An 18,327-nucleotide genomic window follows, 5' to 3' on the forward strand; every position below is an offset into this window, starting at 1 on the left:
TATGTTTTATGTTTTATGTTTTATGTTTTATGTTTTATGTTTTATGTTTTATGTTTTATGTTTTATGTTTTATGTTTTATGTTTTATGTTTTATGTTTCATGCTTGTAATTAAACATATTATTAGTCCGATTAGATCAATCTATCAACCCTGGCAACAGTAACAAATATGCTCCATTGAGACCTCATGCAGAAAATGAACTCTGAAAAGAGTCCGCCCCAACCCACCCTTTCTCTAAGCCCTGGAAAACCCACATCATCGCTATGGGTTTTGGTCCTTCCATCGATGATTATCGAAAATAATGTAAAATCTCGTAAATCCCAATTGCAATGTAGATTCTGCTACCTGGGGAAGCATAGTTAGTAGTAGTAGTCGTGTGAGTCTGTGTATGAGTGTGTGTTGAGTTGACCATTAGTGGGCCCAGGGACAGATTCATCCCATGTTCAACATGTTACCCTATAATTGAGTGTGGCCATTCAATTATGTTTGGCTTGAGCTTGCCTGCACGTGTCCCCCCCCCCTCCCAAAAAAAAACACGCATTGTTAGTGCTGTGCACTGAATATTTGTTGACGGAGTATTTTTTTTTTTCATTATTTGATTAATTTTCAAAGAACATTGTTTATAATGTTTAAAATCAACCCATTGAAAATTTCGTACGACCCTTTTAAAATGTGACCACCCTAAATGCACCTGCAGCCGGCCAAATTTGTGTGCGTACGTCAACGGGGATGAAACCACGCCACATGCAATGTTGCGGCTGTTTTAAGTGGATTAAATCCAATATTGATGGAACCGGACCACAGGCCAGGATTGTCGAGCAAACCTGATGGAGTAGTTTGTAGATGGTGGTGAGCAGGTATTGGGCAGCGATGTTTTCAACTGATGAGCACAGGACTCTCATCAGCATCATCAAGAGTCAAAATGGATTGATAGGAACGTGTAATAAAGAGGGTTGGGGAAGGGTGTTGCGTTGATGATGAACAGCCCGGCGTCATAATGAGAAATTTAAAATTCAAATTCATCAAAGGCAACAAGTTGGACGAGATTTGGGGGGCTGATTTATGAATCCGTTGCTAATTTATGGTAATTTTAATTATCGCTAAAGTTTGGATTTGGACCAGGGATAGATTAAGCAAACGGATTTTTAAATTTTCTATAGAACCAAAACCAAATCAAAATAAATGATTCGAATTTGAAAATTTGAAGAATGAAAGATTTGAAGATTTGAAAATTTGAAGATTTGAAGATTTGAAGATTTGAAGATTTGAAGATTTGAAGATTTGAAGATTTGAAGATTTGAAGATTTGAAGATTTGAAGATTTGAAGATTTGAAGATTTGAAGATTTGAAGATTTGAAGATTTGAAGATTTGAAGATTTGAAGATTTGAAGATTTGAAGATTTGAAGATTTGAAGATTTGAAGATTTGAAGATTTGAAGATTTGAAGATTTGAAGATTTGAAGATTTGAAGATTTGAAGATTTGAAGATTTGAAGATTTGAAGATTTGAAGATTTGAAGATTTGAAGATTTGAAGATTTGAAGATTTGAAGATTTGAAGATTTGAAGATTTGAAGATTTGAAGATTTGAAGATTTGAAGATTTGAAGATTTGAAGATTTGAAGATTTGAAGATTTGAAGATTCCAAGATTTGAAGATTTGAAGATTTGAAGTTTTGAAGATTTGAAGATTTGAAGATTTGAAGATTTGAAGATTTGAAGATTTGAAGATTTGAAGATTTGAAGATTTGAAGATTTGAAGATTTGAAGATTTGAAGATTTGAAGATTTGGAGATTTGAAGATTTGAAGATTTGAAGATTTGAATATTTGAAGATTTGATGTTTTAAAAGCGTTAATATCTGTCAAATATACAAACAATTTAACAGTTTGTGTTACATTAAAGTTTCATTAGATGTCCCAATTTGCATAAATATTGCAGCACGGTCAGTGAATCAACAGTCACTGTCAATTCAAACATCACAGCTATTCTAATGAGCGTTTGCCAGAATGCCACAATGTTTATAATTTCGTTCCCATCGATCATAATTATTCATGAGGTAGACTAAGCTGGAATTTTAATATAAGTCGCTTAGAGCAATTTACCAACTCTCCCACATTCACACATTTTACCCACACACTCACACACAGAAAGCCAAGTGTCATGAGTTATTCATTCTAGTACATGTTTTATGGTAATTTGAATGGTCAGCACTTTTTTTTTCACCACGTTGTTACCAAATAGGAGCAAAACTAGGAAAACACATCCAACACATTCGCTCAAAAAGCCGGTCCAGAAACCACAAAATCAACAGAGTGTGTGTGGTTGTTGTGTGTGTGAGTGCCGGCTGGAAAAATGAAATTTAATTATTTTGATTTTTCCCATTCAAATGAGGCACGCGGGGGTGACGGCAGAATCCAGCGACTGTTAAATTAATTTTATAACTTTATCCAACCAGTGGATCGGTGTGTGGGTGACCTGTCACAAGCTGGAAAATTCGTGACCACCGTGTGCCAGCGGAAAAACCACCGAAGAAAAACACTCCCCTTGAAATTTTCCGGTGGTAAAACTTTGAGTGAAATTTGTTTGAAGGAGGGGGGAGAGGGATTTCGTTTTGGGTTTGTCTTGCTTGAATTAAAGCTGAGTAAATCACTAGATTTTATGCTTTTTGGCTTAATTCAGAAGAAAAGTTTAAGCTAAGGAGTGTCCCAGGAAAAAAATACATTTATTTTTAATTGAATTTACGAGTAGGAAACGTGTTCTTCCCTCACTGACACAGTGACCCAAAGTTACTTCAATTGAATTGAGTCTTGTTCGCATAGCCCGTTTTCCACTCTCTTTTTTTTTTTTTTTTTTGATAAATTAGTTTCCTGGGAAGCAACAATTTTCCACACACTGCGTGTACAGCTACGAACTGAAGAAGGGAGCATAGACTGGGTCAGAGTTTGACTGCTACTAAAACCAGGTTATTTTCTCAAAACTTGGAGTAGATAATAATTAAGTGACCTAAGAGTGGGTTGACACTGCTTCAAAAATAAGCACATTATCAATAAAATTAAATTGAAATATAATAAGTGATTGAAAAGTCACCCCTAGTTTTTGGTAACTAAAAACAGGACCCATTTAATGCCGCAGTAGTGTATCCTGCAATACATTAAAAATTATAAGGCCGTTGCAAATATTTTTCAATGTTTATGTCACCCCCCCCCCCCTTCAATATTGGTCTGAAAAATTAGGGGGCAAAAAAATATTTTTCCAGAAAACTTCAAAATTTCCATGAAAATAGAAGTCTTATCAACTGAAACCAATCTAAAACGACCTACTCTGCATTGATAATCATATTTAGTATTTTTGGGCTTGTTTAAAAATGTTTTGAATTTTTATGAAACTCCAATGTACAGCACCGCAAATAAATATTTTTCGTAAAAAATAAAATTTTCGTCATTTTTTTATATTTTTTGAAACTAATGATGGCAAAACAACTGGACAGGTGTATAATGCATTTTAAATTTTTTTTTATTTTTTTTAATAAAATGTTGAAACCATTGCTCGTAATTTCAATTTTTATACTTTTTAATTTTTTTGCCTTCACTTCAAAAAATATTTGCAACGGCCTTAATAAGTCCAATTAAACAAAAACTCCTTTAAAAAAACTAGTCCAAAAAGAAATATAAGACCTTATTGCGGTCAATGGAAAGTGTTTAAAATAATAGTCTTATTTTCAAAAAAAAAAAATAGTTTTAATTCATTTTTCATTTTATGGAACTTCTAAAATGTATCTAAAAATACCGACATGTAAAAAAATATATGATTTTTAGTTTTTTTATTCACTAGGTTTGAGTTATTCACAAAAATTGTTGTTTTACAAATAAAGTAAGAATCTTGTTCATTGTCGGACAGAGGCTGGACAGCAAACAAATAAAAAAAAAATAATATACGCAGGTTGCAGACATTTTTCAAATAATAAAAATAATGAATAATAAATATTGTTTTAAATATTAAAAACTAGAAAATCAAAATAACTGTCATTTAAGAAAAAAATTCGAAAAAATAGAAAACAAATAACTAATATGAAAAGCATTATTTGATTACACATCGCAAAATATCGGATTTTTGACCCCTTCTACTCCCTCGTAACAAAATTTCCACACAAATTTTTAAAATTTTGCAAGGAGCGTAAAACGTCCCTCTCCCTCCCCACATTCTGCGTTACGTAATAAAATAACGCTCCCTATGCAACACTCGAGAAAAACAAAAATTATAAAAATTGTGAAAGTTGAATAATATGTTTAATACTAAGAAATACATGTAAAGAATCATTTTATTTTCCTAAGATCATTCCTTATCCTAGGAATTTTAGACAAAAATCAGTATTTATGAAATATTGTAGCTAAATTTTAAATTAAGTAAACTGTTTTTATATTCTCTCTGAAACCAATCTAAAACGACCTACTCTGCATTGATAATCATATTTAGTATTTTTGGGCTTGTTTAAAAATGTTTTGAATTTTTATGAAATTCCAATGTACAGCACCGCAAATAAATATTTTTTGTAAAAAATAAAATTTTCGTCATTTTTTTATATTTAAATTAAGTAAATTGTTTTTATATTCTCTCAAGATATCTCACGTTTAAAATCAGACCAATACTTGCTAATATCTTCAAGAGAATATCGAAGAAGAACTTGAATAACAATGTTTATCGAAAATATATTTTTAATTTTTTTTTCTGAACTCAAATTAAAAACAAATTATTATTATTTTATTTAAAGTGTTATGAACAAAAATGAAAATATCAACGAACCAAACTGGTAAGATAATATCTGATAATTTCATCGTCCAGCGGATTTAGATAAGAGTTTTGAAAATAAATACTCTAATTTTCACAAAATATTTTTATTTTTCAAATACTATTTTGGGACAATCACAATGTCTAATCTAATCTAATCTAATCTAACACAAAGGCAGCCAGTCCGATGAAAGCATGCTGGAAAGTCTTGTGATTAGATTACGCCCCAAGCACTTTTCTTGTCATCTATATATATAACAAATTTTGACGGTTTTGTTCGAACGCGAATCAATTCAACACGGAACGTCGGATCGAGGTGCTCTTTGTTGCGTTGGCTTACGTTAACTAATTGACACTTTGGCCACTCTGGAACCGATTCCGGAGCATCGGCAAATTGTATGGAGAAAGTTACGTAAAATCATATTTTGATCACAGGAGGCTGAATTAGCAAACAAGCAAGAAACGTCAGGAAACCAAAAAAAGGGCAGGACGAAGTTTGCCGGGTAAGGCTTGTTATTAATAATTGTAGTACATCTGAGAACACCCGAAAAAGCATTACAAAAATTAAAGCGGCCAGCCCTACTACGTTGTGTTTACCGCAGAGAGGATTCTGAGAACGGATCACATTTCTCAGAATCTACAGGGGAGGAAGGATGCGTGGACATACCGTACCAAACGCTCCGGTTTATTTTTGCATTATTATTATTATTATGTTGTGTTTAGTGTAATAATATATAGTTAAATGTAATATAATAAATGAATATAATAAATAAATTTATTTTATATAGTTATATATTTTATATTTTATACCTTCATAATTACCTGAAAAATAATTAATTATTAAAAGAAATAAGGCAGAGCGTATAGTACAGCGTTTTAGTAGGAGTGTAGAGATTGTAAGAAATTTCGATAGTTTTAATAGAAAAAAAAACTATAAACAAGAGAAGATTTAACGGAATTAAGAAACGTTCGAAAAGTAGTAAAACATTTAAGAAACAAATATTAGAAATTACTTTGAAAAGGATACAAACGGGAAGCAATAAGGAAGCAGCTTCCTTCTTCAAGCCTCCTTTCAGCAAGTGGGTGGAAGTTTGGTAGGCTCCCCTCTCGCCAGTTGCACTCTCCACCCCGCGTCTCTGTCACTCCTTCACCGAGCCGATCGCGTTTCAAAAATACCGCTTCCTGCGCCCGCCAGGCAGCTCACGACAAAAACCCTCGTACATTACACATCAATACCTGGGTACGGTGGAGAGGGGGAGTCATCGGCTGACCAACACCATCATATTCCACCGCACAATACTTGCATGCAAGTTGATCACTTCGATGTTCAGATCAGGTCACACTACCGTGTGCAATGTTCTCACTCAACTCACGACGGCGCTCGTAAAAAAAAACAAAGGTGGCCAGAAACGTCACCAACGACCGAAAAAAAAATGCTCAAAACGCACAAATTATGCAGGAAAACGGGCAAACTCCACAATTTTCGCGACAAACTCTTCACGGCCGACCGAATGACACCAAATAAGAAGGTTTAATCCTGCCACGACACACACGACATTTCCTAAACGCGCCCGTACGCTCCCTCCTATTTTGAGACATTCATAATGTGTACATTAATTGACGTGAAATGGGGGGGAAGATTTTTACGGCATTCAATTTTGTTTGTAAAATACTAAAATTTTTATAAAATTTCGAATAAAAAAATAATTAAATAACCATGATTTGCAATGAAGGTATCAACAAACCGCATTTTTGTAAACAATTTTTAGTAAGTTTGAAATGTCAATGTAAAATTCTTATGTTTTCTAGTTGCACAGCAAAAAATTCTATCTCAAAATCACATGCAAAAGCATAGGGTGATGGCGTCGTTTTTTTTATACCACGTTTTCCACTTTTTCTCATCGAAACCGACTACTTTATCGACTTAATTTTGCTGGGCGAGATAGGACCAGATGGCAGCACGATGTAACGCCACGTCCCTATGCACATCAACTTCGTCAAAATAAACACTTAATATTGCACACTGCATGTACAATTTTTGCAAACACAAAAAAAAGTTGCAACCGACGGGATTCAAACCCAGCACCAACAGTAAGGACTGGCGCCTTAGCCTACTCGGCCATCAGACCGATGGAAAGCTGTAAGGATAAACGAATATATATGCTTGACAATTCGGTCAATTAGGTTTCCCATACTGATGGGCTACATATTTCAGGGCGTAAAATTACATAAATTTGCATAAAATAATGCTATATTTATTTTACACCCAGCTGGATTACTACTTTTTATGCTGTGTGCATAAACATTCATTGTTCACTTGATTACGCAAGCTTTAAAAATTTCAAAATTAATTAATGGTATGTAAAAATGTCGTTAATTACTCATATTGCAAATTATTAAACTCAACTCTAAATATTATATGCCACTGGTGAGATTTGTAAAAAGATTATTTTTCAAAACATTTTATAGGATAGGCCACGTTCTGTAGACCATTTTTGAAACAATAGTTTTGTCAATTTTAATTTAAAAAAAAAGTTGCCTCAAAAATTCTTAATTTGGATTCCGGGGTGACATAGATTTTCTTTCTTAAAAAAGATTTTAATTGTTCAGATTTTATTTTTGTTTTTGAAAGCTTCTTCAATCTTGAAGTTCATTTAACACTGCTCTACCACAGGCAGGTTAGTTCCATATCGTACAAACTAAATTTGTATTTTTCATTTTGCAAAAAAAATCTAAGTCGGGGTTATTTACAGTACAGTTGATTGTTAACTAATATTAATATACATTACATAACGCTTATTTTTGTACATTTAATCAAATAGGACTCATAAATGTGACAAACTCATCGATATTTTGCACATTCTGTTATAAAATAAAAAGTATTTGGTGATACTTATTGCTTGAAAAATTAAAAAAAAATCATCATATCAATGAAAAAAGTTTTTAAGTATGCATTATTAATTTTTAATTTTACCAGACTTCAAGATATTCTTAAACTAGTTCAATCATGATAAAATGATTATCAACGCTGGAAATTTGACGCTTTATTGATGCCAGTAGATTTTGAGTGGTCACAGTTGTGGTGGCTACTAAAAACAAAATGTCAACTGAAACTTTGAAGGTTACAGAATTTTGTTTTGGCCCCTTGAATTTTAAATTTTGATGAATCTCCTTGAAAGCTTGATAATTCTTGAAATTATAATCGAGTTTTTTTTTTATTTCATGACATTTAAGTGGAAAAAATCTAATTTAGCCTTGAACCAGTCTAGCACCCTACCATGAAATGAATTTAGGTTTTGCTTTCTAGACTCCTCGGCACGAAACGGCTTTGAAAAGGGACAACTTTCCACGTGTTTCTCAAAGTGTGACTCTCTCTATAAGTGTGTGCGAGTGTGTATGTTTCGAAAAAAGAAAAGCACACACAGACACAGTCTAACCGGCATCGCCGGAATAAAATGTGAGCAAATATGTAGATTCAGCTAAATTGGATTGTGGGCCACAGCAGAAAGCTGTCCAAATAAATTCATTTAGTCAGGGTATGGGCTGTGCACGTGGACCAGTCCGTTTGCTGCCCCATGTGGAACAAGTTGGAAATTAAGCTTTGCTGGGGTGTGTTTGTGTTTCTCGCTGGACCAAGTCGAGTGTAGCAATTGCTGGTGAGATAACTTTTATATTTTTTTTGGGTTCCGAATTTAAATTTATTCGTTCGAGTGGAATAGTTTCTATTTTTGTGCAACTTAGTTATGGTCAGTTAGATTTGGGAAGCGGTTCCAAAATTGGGTGAAAGTTGTGGCATTTGTTCAATATGTGAAAGAGAGAAAAAATATAAAATTCCAGACTAAACCACAGTCACAACATGTGGCAATTACGTCCCACCCCACTCTCACCCTCTCCGGAAACTCACCAAAGTGAATATGAAAACATTTCTCGGAAAACAAACAAATACCCAGTGGGACCCTCCTCACCCTGTGTGTCTAATTTAATTATTTTCTCCTCATTGATCTCTCTTTTTTCCCTTCGTTGGCATCCGGAATGGGATGCATATCGAACCCCGAAGATCGGAGGAATTTCGAGCCCATAATGATAGCCACTGATAGGCCCCAAAATACAAGCCATTTCATCAGACAAGATGTAGGAAAACATGAACACGAGCTCGGATGTGTGTGTGGGCTTTGTTATTGGGTCCTTTTTCCCACCCCTCACCTGAAGTTCGTTGAACGTCAGCCCGAATTTAGGCAAAACGAAACGCAAAAAGGATTTTCCTCCCCCGTTGGCGAGTGCAACACGGGTAGATGTTAAGGGTCTACTCCCACCACATACACACGTGGATGGGTAGACGGTCGGTGGCGTGAAATGAAGAGGATAGTCTGTTTCACCTTTGGCTGAGCGGCATTTCGGCGAAGGAACGCCCCGGTTGATGCCCCTCATGGGATGGATAAATGTTTTGGTGCGAGGTGGGGAGGCAGTGTTGCGGGTTTCTTTGTTTTAACTTCAAATTTTTACCTCAATTTCAAAGTCATGATCAAGCCTATATTCTACGAAAATAAATTCTCGAAATTAACTTTTCAAAAGGTCTCAACGGTGCACATCAATTAGAGCATTTGCACCAAGATTTTTGTAACAGACATTTTAGTATCTTCAAAACTACGGGTATTATTCATATATTTTTTTATTCTTCTTCCAAAGTACTGTCTACAGAATAATTTACAACAAAATTTAACTTTTTTACAATCAGATTGTTGCAGGATTGGGTCCAAAAGTTTGATAGTTTTTAAAAAGAAGACAACAATTTTCTTGGTTGCTGTGTACCCTTAAACAACCTTTTTTGTTCTTTTTTGAACAAAAGACTTGATTTTAAAAATATTCAAAATGTTTCAAAATGGAAGATCAAAAAGTGTCACGAATGATTTTTTTTAAACATCGAAAATCGGTAAAATAGTTGCTGAAATATTCTAATCTAAGTTATTGTTTTTTTTCTGTTTGATTTTCCATCAAAAGATTAAATTAAGGGCTAGTGATTTTATCACGATTTCTCGGAAGCCGCGTAATTCACCTTTGGTCAAAAAAATTGGTGACGTGCCGTGAAACGTAAAACAATTTATTGTCAAACTGCTCTTCAGTGTTTTTTTACATTGATTTTTTTTATTAAATAGTCCAATAGATATTAAACGGTTTTCTGAAGTAGTTGTAGAAAAATTGTATAGACAATTTGGAACTCATGTTTTACGATATTGTGCATATATTTTTTTTTTGTTATTACTAAATCATAATAATAATACGGCTATATTGGAGACATTGGCTTTAAATCGGTGAAAAATCATCCAAACTTCAAAGAATCGGGATGTTACAATGGAAACGAGAATACAGCTATTTATTGCAATAATAAACACATGAAAAATTTCACAAAAATACTTTTTTTTTCCTGTACTTTAAAATCTAATGTTTCTCAAAAAAGAAATTTCGAGATATTTGTAACATGAGAATTTAAAAATCAAAATAATTCCATACATCTTGATTATTATTTTTATGATTTTTTTTAATTTTTTAACAAAACTGATTGTCAAAAAAAAAGAAAATATTTCAAAATTTTTTTTTTTAATATGGGTTTCAAATGATCAGGAAATATTCGTTCATTTCGACGAAAATAAGTTTTTAAAAACTTAAATTTTCACCAAACTTTCGAACTTTTGAGAAAAAAAATCAAATAATCGGGTATTTTTCATCCATTTCGATTAAAATAGAGGTGGGCAAAATCGCTCTTTTTAGGAGCCGCTCATTTTCGTTCGCTCATTAAAAAGAGCCACTCTTCTGCTCTTTTTGGAAATTTGGATGAAAAGGGTTTTTTTTAAGAATTGTGTGATTTTATAAGTTATTTCACATTGGAATTTTATAAATTATTTGATTGGCAAAAAATAAAAATTTAAACGAGAAGATGCCCTTGAAAACCATAGGTCTTGGTGTGAACTCTTTTCTTTAAACACTAAAGTTTAATTGGACAAAAAGATTTATATTTTTCTAAAATCTCTAAACTATACAGTAGATTTTTGGTAATATTTTACATTTTATGCAATTTGAAATGCTCAAATTTGTATTCGGTAAAACTGTAATGTATAATCAGTTGTTAAATGATTTTTTTTTTCGCTTTGTTTAGAAAATCATTAACTTTTGGGAAAATATTTGAAAATGCATTTTCAATTCAATTCAATTTAATACTACATTTTTCCGACAATTCAATAAATTATATTCATAACAAAAATCATGCCATCTTAAAACGGTTCTTTCAAAAGACCGGAGTTTGAAAAAGAACCGCGTTTCTTTTTTTGTGAGCCATGGTTTGTTCGCTCTTTTCAGAGAACCGGCTCTTTGAGCAGCTCGCTCATTTTTTGCCCACCTCTAGATATAAATTCTATTTTTATATTCAAAATGTTCTCAAACTAGATTTATTGAAAAAAATACTCAAAAATTCAGTTTGTTAACACTAAAAATAAATTGAATTGAGGATTTTTCATACATTTCGATCAAAATTATATTTTTAATTTCTTTTTTACAAAACTACGTAATTTTGAAACAGTAAAATAAGTTTTTTTTTATTTCAGTATTTAATTTTTTTTACTACAATCGAAATGCATGAAAAAACTTCGATCATTTGGTACTCATGATGTTAAAAATCTAAATTTTGAGTATTAAAAAGAACACGTTTATTCGTCAAAATGTTTAAGACCGATGCAAATAATTTTCAAAGATTTGTCCCCCGATGCTGGCCGGTGACAGGGGGGGGGGATATATAACAATTAAAGAAAACAAGCCAAAGTCTCAATATTTAATGCAAAAAGTGTTCTTAAATGCATTTTACACTAGTTCAGTTGTTTTGCAATCATTAGTTTTCAAAAAATGTAAGATTTGGCGAAAACAAAAAAAAATGATTTGCCGAAAAAAAACTTTTTGCGATACTAAACATCGAAAATTTTCAAAAATTCTAAAGATTTTTGAATCAACCCAGACATGCTTAATATGAATCTAAACGCAGGATAATGCATTTTGAATTGATTTCAGCTGATTGCACTTAAATTTCCATTGAAATTTTGAAGTTCTTTGAAAAAATATTATTTTGCCCCCTGACTTTCCGGGCCAACTTTGAAGGGAGGGGGGGGGGGGGGACAAAAACTTTGAATAAAATTTGTAGCAGCCTTATCTAGAAAAATATAAATTTAATAAAAATATATGAAAAATTTCCGAGCATTTGATAATACTAAAGCAAATATTTCAAATTTAGAGTTTAGGTTTATTTTTTAAACATGTTCTATTTTTTTTTAACTTTTAAAAATCTGTGATCACTAGATCCAATACTGTTAAAAATATTTTTTTCAAAAATACGTTGTTTCGTGAAAATTTTTAATCCATATTAACAAAAACAAATTGATACTCATATTGTAAAAACTAAAACTTTGAGAAAAATAAGAAAATTTGTGAAAATTTGAAGTAATTTAAATAAAAATGCATTGGAAAGTGCAACGAAATTCATGAAAAATTCCCGATCATTTGATACCCAAATAGATGAAAATTTTCTAAACTACAAAAAAAAATCATGCTTGATCATGACTTCCACATGTAAAAAAATCGCTATCTAATAAAAAAAACACACATTTAGGTGGATATAATTTTACATCGGTGCACTTTATTAAAAATTAATTAAAATTTCGATTGCATTTTTTTTTATGTCATAAAAATGAAGTCCAATTTTTTTATTACCATGATTTTGATGTTAAAAAAAATCACATTTTTTCGATACTAAAACCCATTAAAAAAATAAATTTCTTTTTTTAAGCTATTTCGAATTTATGTGATTAAAAGTTAAATAAAAAGTGAGTTGTTTTGATAAAAGTGTAACCAATTTTTCTTGAAATCTTCATAACAATTACAGCAACTTTACCGAAGACACCAAATCGATCAGAAAGAGCAAAGCTTCTTGACTTGCATGTTTGACTTAATTTTTCAGATTTAAAATCAAATTTGCAATCAAAATTTTGCATATTTTTTAATAAGTGATAAAAAATTAAAAATTTGATCTGGTTTATTTTGAAAAGACCTTATCATAGCCTTACTTTTTCCAAAGATGCTAAGAAACGAAAACGAAGTTGACTTTATAGCTGTCGGCCACCATTGCTAGTACCAACCACTAGTGTCTTCCTTTTTATCTACAAGGACTTCGCCGCCCTGGGCTCCTAAGTGTATGAAACGGCGCCGAATACCCATATTTACACAAAGAATTTTAGAGCGCCCGCCGCGGGATTCGAACCGGCGACCTCTGGATTGTTAGTCCAGTGCGCGGTCCGATTGATCCACACGGGCGGGACAGATGCTAAGACAGTCAAATAAAATTGAGAAAATTCAATATTTCTCAATTTTTTTAATTATTTTTCAGGTTTATACAACTCTTTGTCAGTCAATATTATCAGTCTGTTCTTCTATTCACAACATTTATTGAATCATCCAGAAGGTGATTTGAAATCAATATCTAAATATCAAAAGGGAAACTTCTCAGATAACTGTAGAAACAATTTCCGCATAGAAAACTCTGCATCCCAACCCGATCGAAAGCAATATCCTCATCCAAGACAAACAAAAATTCCAAACCCTCGATATTGGCAACAACGTGGTTCTCCACCTTATCCACACATCACCCTTTGGAAGTGAACCCAAACCTGACCCCATCTCACCGAACCAAAACCGAGCTATCGGGCAAGATACGATGCCCGATACCGCACCCCGAAAAAGCATGAGAACAAGTTAATTTAGATTAAGGGGTATTTACTCTCGACTTCGTACGGTCCATCCGAAGCTGTTGACCGGATATCTCTGGGTTTTGGGCAAACTTTTACCCTGCTGTTGTCTATCCCGACTTTTCCGTGCAAGCAAAAATAACAACAACATAAACTATTGCGCTGAAAAAGCAAAAAGCACTCCTGCTGGATGCTTATTGAAGCGAAATTGATGGCAATATCGACACGAGAGGATTTGCGGGGATCGCTTCGGAAACATGTGGGGATGTGTAAATTGCTAAACTTCACGCAACCGGAATGGAATCTGGGCAATTTGTAAGCTTTTTTGAGCGGGGGATTGGAGAAAGTCAACGTTCGAATGGCTCAATTCCAGCTTTATTTAAATAACATGTTCGAGTCGAGGTAATTAGTGTAACGAAAGCATTTTGAAAATATTTGCACTCTGAGCTAGTTAAATCCAAATGCGTCGGAGCTGGGTTTACTGTCGAATGTTGGGGATTTAATTTCACAGTCAGTATCAAATATTAATAAGCTTGACCCCCGTCTGAACTCGGATTATTGCAGTGCGAGCGAAAATTATTTCTCTTCAATTATAAACCAAATTAATTTGAAACAGTAGCTTTCCATGTAATTATAACAATCATGGGCACTAAAGCATGGTTGTCCACATGGATGAATTTTGAGTAATGAGACACGTTTTTTGTTGTAATTAAACGTAGATTATGGTGACACGAGTTAATAATGTTTGTGTTTGGAACATCATTTTTGTTTTGCAGAAACAACAAATTAAATGTATTTTCGTCAAAGCTTTAACTCTTCTTTAAATCGATGCAATGCCACATTCAAAATCGCTCCACAAAGCACCATCATCACCGATAATCCCATCATAATTCGAAACACCATCAAACTGAGCCACAACGTCATCTTCGTTGACAACAATTTCCACTCAATTCTTTTTTCGTCTTCCATTTTTCCTCCCATTTTGTTGCAGTAGAAGAAAATTTCTCCCGGGAGCACAGAATCAGAAAAGGGGTGAAAATGTCAGATAACAATGTGGAGCATCAGCGCAGACAGCGACAGCAGACAGCATCCAATATCGTGTCTTGTGTTGTATCAAAGAGCTGCAATACCATTCAGAGTTGCGCCAAACGAACTGATCCCCAATCAGCAGCATCCCGGAATGTGTGACAGCAGCAGAGGGTGCTCTAGGGGAGACCGTTTGAATATTTAAAAGAAAATTTCAGAAAAGCAATTCAGTTAATCAAATGAGTAGTTAAAATTATTTATGTTCCAATTGTAAATTTTTCCACTCGATATTTTCTTTGTGAATTTCCTGCGAAAAAAATAATGTTGTAAATTTCGGGTATAAATGCTTTGGAATCATTCTAAGAAACCAAGCGTCCCCATTGAATTTCTCTTCCTCAGAATGAAACCATGGAGGCACCTGGCTTCATAGCACGAGATCATATAATTTGTATCCGGTATTTAAAACATTATTTTTTCACAGGAAATTCACTTAAGGGTGCACAGCAATGAAGGAAGTTGTTATCTTCTTATTCCAAAATTGTCAAACTTACGGACCCAATCCTGCAACAACGGAATTGTAAAATTAGTCAAACTTTGTTATAAATTACTTTGTGTGCAGTACTTTAGGGAATGAATAAAAAAATATTTCGATAGTACTCGTAGTTTTGAAGATACCAAAATTTCTGTAATCAAAATCTGGGTGCAAAAGCTCTGGTTGATGTGCACCGTTAAATGCAATTCTATCGATTGGAGTGTGTTCAAGGAGCCCAAATCTGTCATAGCTTGACGAACATGGGTCATGTGAAAAAAAAAAACTTTTTACTTGACGAAACCGAAGAGTTTCCTGACAACAACTTCAAAAATGTTGGCTTGTGTTTTTTTTTTCGACCCCAATTAAAAAGAAAATTTAAGAATAATTGTACTTTTAGCAGTTCGGAATCGGTACAGTGCAATCAACATCAGTTTTAAATCCAAAAATACAAGAGATATCTCCTTATTTTGGATATGATAACTTTTAATTCATATGGGCTAAAAAATGAATTTAATTAATAAAACTTTCAGATTTTTTTTTGAATAATGCAAAATTTATTTTACGCCAAGGCCTTTAACATGAAATAAGATAACTACTTTTTTTGCCGTGTAATTTGGAGTGATCTTGTTGCTAAAATTAACAAATAAATTCAATTTTATTTATTTGGATGTTCTGAAGAATTAAACTCCCAAATTAGAGAATAAAGAGGACAAATTTTCCCTTTTTCTCAAGCTTGGTAGTTTATGAATAGAATGGGTTTGACCAGAAGGGATTTCAGATGCATTTATTACTTGCCAGTCTGCAAATTTATTTCTCAAATTACTAGATCAAAATTTATAATTACTATAATAACTTAATTACTTATTGATTTACATTAAATAAGTTGAAGATTTTCTATTAATCTTTACTAATTTGGACTTCGGATAATCAAATCACGAAAAAATCGCTGTTTTTGTTTTTAAATAAAATATGAGTTATGCGATCTAATTTTAGTAAAATTTTAATGGTTGATTTTATTATATATATATTATATACCACTTCAGTTGTTTCATTAATTTTCTTTTAAAAAAACATAATTTTTCGCAAAAAAAACCTTTTTACGATACTGAACACTAAAATTATACAAAAAATCATAACTTTTTTCAAATAGTTTAATTCTGTGCAAAATAATTATCGATACGGTACAATAGGGGAGAGTGGGGAGACTTGATCCCCTTTTTTTGTATCGCACATAACTCTGTCAATTTCTCACAAAACTATAAACTTTTTGCATGAATTGAAAGCTTAAACATTCATCAATGTTTGGCTAATAAGGGTATTTCATCAGATGAACTCTTCGAATCATGCCAAGCGTTTTAAAAAAATATTTTAAACCGGCATTTTAAAAATGTTAGGGGTAACTTGATCCCCCTTTCAACATTTTGGAGAAATCTTAAGCAAAATGTTTCTTATTCATCCAAACTTTTAATTTTCTATAAGTTACAGCAATTTCACATAAAACCTGTACGTTTGTGTTCAAAATATAACAAGTTTAGTTTGTAAAATATTTAAAAACTTAAAATATTATTTTTTAGCCCAAAATTAAGCACGTTACTAAAGCTGGAAATTTTTGTTTACAAAACTTTTGAAAAAAGGTTCAAACTGCAGTTAGTTATGTACAACTATACTAAAGGAAACTATGTATGAAAAACCAGCCCAATTAATTAATCTTGAGGCTGATTCCAGTGACTGTGAAAATGCAGGGATCAAGTCTACCTAAACGCACTTTTTTAAACAATTGATGGTAAAAATAGTATGGCGAAAAATTTAACATCAAATGCGTAAGGGTTTTAGAGTTTATAAGTTCATCAAACAATTCATGTATAAAAAATATGTTTTTGAATAATTTTTGAGTGTTTTCTATACATATCAAAACAAAGAAAAAAGATCTCTTGGAAGTTTTTTGCAGCTCGTTTTAGAAAAATGTGTGTAACTCAATCTAAACATTTTTTAATTTTTTTCTTTGTTTTCTACACTGAGTTTCAGTTAATTTCGCACAACTTTCTAGAACAAAGCTAATTGTTTTACCCACATGCTGACGAGATACAGGCTTGGGATCAAGTGTCCACGGGGATCAAGTCTCCCCACTCTCCCCTACATTTTAATTTGTTTTGAGGTTATTGCTAGTCAAATTCCATTGAAATTTTGAAAATTTAATAAAAATTGAAATTGAAAAAAATAGGCATTTTATGATTTCAAAATTGATTTTGCACCTAATTTTATTAAAAACGTTCAGACGTACGTACATTTTCATCCAAATAAGGATAAAATAGTAAAATTTAACAAACAAGGAAAAAATGCCATTCGGAACTCGTGTGTTTTGGTGCGACTTATGCGACACCGGTGGGTTAAAATAAAATTGTCATTTATTTATTATTTTACTAGACTTTTAACTAAAAATAACAATTAATTACACTCAATTATTATAACAACCTTTAATTACTAAAAAGTGCGTCCATCCCAGGAATTCCCGGGACTTTTACAAAATCGGAAATTCCCGAATCCCAAGATTTTTTTATATTTTCTCCCGTGAATTCCCGAAATTGAAAAAGTATTAAATTTTGGTCTAAAAATTCCTATTTGGTTGTGGAAAAAGATGAACAGTTTCATATTTAGTAATCAAAAAGAATTTTAAAGCATTAAAATTTGTACCCGGCATGTATCAGCATTATTTTGGCCTATTAGGAATTTTTTTTAGAATTTTAGTTTAGGGATCCTAAAAAAGCCCAGCTCTTAAAATAATTTCTATTTAATTTTATAAATTTTTAAAAAGACTGGATTTTATATTGACGTATATTTATGATCTTAAATGTAAAAAAAAATCATATTAAATTGATGTTCATCTAACACAAATCAGAACAAATGTAGCGAATTGAGAAGGCTGTTCAAGCCAATTTTTTTGCGTGATGTTTCGATTTTTCTATTGATTCCGGTTAAAACAGGAACAGAACAACAGAATTATTACTCCGATGTTCAAATTGATTGCTCAAAAATCTACTGTACCTACTCAGACTGTAGTCCCGATTTTCTCAAGTTGGCTGTAGTTTCCTGAAGATAACTTGTAAAATATGTTTTATATAAAACATGAAATTCTTAAATTATCTAAAATTTCACAATGACTGATATAATTTTATTTGCTGTCGTTTCTCGTTATTTTTCAACATCTT

This window comes from Culex pipiens, chromosome 2 (assembly GCF_016801865.2).
Source record: "Culex pipiens pallens isolate TS chromosome 2, TS_CPP_V2, whole genome shotgun sequence".
NCBI lineage: Eukaryota > Metazoa > Arthropoda > Insecta > Diptera > Culicidae > Culex > Culex pipiens.